The sequence below is a fragment of the Topomyia yanbarensis genome, chromosome 3 (genome assembly GCF_030247195.1).
Source record: "Topomyia yanbarensis strain Yona2022 chromosome 3, ASM3024719v1, whole genome shotgun sequence".
Taxonomy (NCBI): Eukaryota; Metazoa; Arthropoda; class Insecta; order Diptera; family Culicidae; genus Topomyia; species Topomyia yanbarensis.
The window spans coordinates 422,995,173-422,997,373 of NC_080672.1; the positions used below are offsets into that span (position 1 = coordinate 422,995,173).

The following is a 2,201-nucleotide window of genomic DNA, read 5'->3' on the forward strand; positions in this document are numbered from 1 at the left end:
AGATGAGAAAAAACCTCGCATCTATGACCAGTACTACAAGGACGGTCTTCTGACCAACGGTTCCGTTCGGTAATACCATAACACACGGCACCGGCGACACATATATTCACGACATACTAATTACTTATCCTTCCGAAAAAGTAAATAAATTGACTATGAAATTTATCATTCGCTGCCTAGTTATTTGGTGCCAATTTGAACAATACAGCAGATAGCTTTATTGCGGTGCCAAAATGATGGCTACTCGGGATATAATATAAATTTACATATAATTTCTCCTCTCTGATATTCTACCAGAATGTATAATGCTCTGCATTATTATTATCACTCCAATCAAATCCTTCTTACTCCTTGTCGTCAGTGCCGAGCGCTATTTTGCATTTTCCGGTTAAATCAACGACAATGCGATAATCAACGAAACTTTTAGTGTAATGGAACTTGAAACCGAATAATAAATGATTGTTCCATTCGAAAGCGATAACCTTGTTGTCCTCATGTTTGCAGCTATCATACGCTGGTAGGCATTCTGACCAATGGAAACGTTCTTCGATATGGGCATTGAACGATCAAAATCATTTCAACAACTTATCATCGACCGAATTCGTTACCTATAAAGTTCAGGTAAACTTCACCACCTAAAAATGAATAATCAATCGGATCATCTTGTTAGGAATTAACCCACGAGCAAACAAACAAATGTGTACAAATCCTTATCCATCATCCAGAAAGCAATCGTTTTATAGCCCAATGCTTGATCTTACGATTCAGCATATGCCACCGGGTTTTACATCCAGCGCCGATTGGTCAATGTATGAACCAGGTTACCATTGTTCCAATCCCAATCCCTCTTGAGTTGATATTCTTTCAAAGAGCATCGAAAGTATTCAAGTAATGTAAATTTTAAAAGTCCGTGTAAACAAGTCTTAGGTAAACAAGCACACCGAACCGTCAGAAAAGTGAGGTTATACATTTTCATACAATGCTCTATATCAGTGATGCCAGGTCTATTTAAACAATAGCCTGCAGTAAAAATATAAAAGTCTGCCGAATGCTATAAAAATCTTCAATAAATGCGACGTAGAAATGTAGTGTCTATATAATTTAAATGATCAAAAATGTTGAAGGCTGGTGTATAAATTGGCTGGCATAGGCTTTGTTCTGCTAAATATTTGTAATCTGCAAAAGATCTGCAGTGAAAATGCAACATCTGCAGATTTACTAATATATATGCAGATCTGGCATCCTTTTAGTATTCCCCACAGGAAGTTCATCCAAATGGTGTAAAAATATGGGGAAACAAGGCAAGATAGGTATTCAGAATATGGGGTTAAATGAGCAGCTTGCACTATTTTTGATTTTTTCAATAGTAAGAGGTACCAAATCATCGGGGCAATAGGCAGTAACGAATTGGGGATAAAAAGGAAGCATCCTATCATATAAAATTTTTTGACGAGAAAGGTCTATTGCGCTACTGCTGGACAGTTGCATATCACATGATATGAGGTTCCGTAGTCGAGTTCACAAAGATCACATGAAAAAGACTCAGCGCGCTGAATAGTTGCCGTGTGATAATTGAGTTTGCAGTGGCCGGTTAAAACCCTGGTCAGCATGCCGCAGTGGAGCTTCGAAAAATGTAGGACATTTTTCGAAATTTTCTCAAAATTTTTGTATTTTTTCTCTTATCCAACTTGTCGAAATTGGCAGAACCAACGAAGTCAATCGCTGAACCTGCCCTGGCTAATTTGTCAGCCTATTCATTTCCAGTAATACCGGACTGTCCGGGCACCCAGACAAGGAAGATAGCATTGATAATGCTTAGTCTTCGATTTGGGTTCGGCACGCGATCACTAGCTCGGACCGTTTTTTTTGTCTGAGCTAAGGGCCTTGATGGCAGCCTGACTATCGGAGCAGAAGTTTTTAACTCTGCCGGACAAACTCAGTTGAAGAGCCGATTGTACCCCGCACATAATCGCAAAGATATCTGCTTGGAATACAGTAGATTATCTACCTAGTGAGTGAGATTGTTCCAATCTCATTTCACGACAGTAGACACCAGTACCAGCACGTCCCTCCATCAGAGAACCGTCAGGGTAACAAACCACTTGCGTTTGTTGTTGTCTTTCCATAAAGCCAGACAACCACTCCTCTCGAGAGGGAATCTTCACATGGAATGTCCTGTAAGGAAAACTACAAGTGAGTGT

General features: G+C 39.6%; 1 long non-coding RNA gene across 1 annotated transcript; it reads right to left on the reverse strand.

The window, feature by feature from the left end:
- Positions 1-216: 216 nt before the first annotated feature.
- LOC131688543 (uncharacterized) lies at positions 217-933 on the reverse strand. Its single transcript, XR_009305247.1, has 2 exons — positions 695-933; positions 217-635 (listed from the first exon to the last, which is right to left on the reverse strand). It is a non-coding gene; the product is annotated as an uncharacterized LOC131688543 (long non-coding RNA).
- Positions 934-2,201: the final 1,268 nt, after the last annotated feature.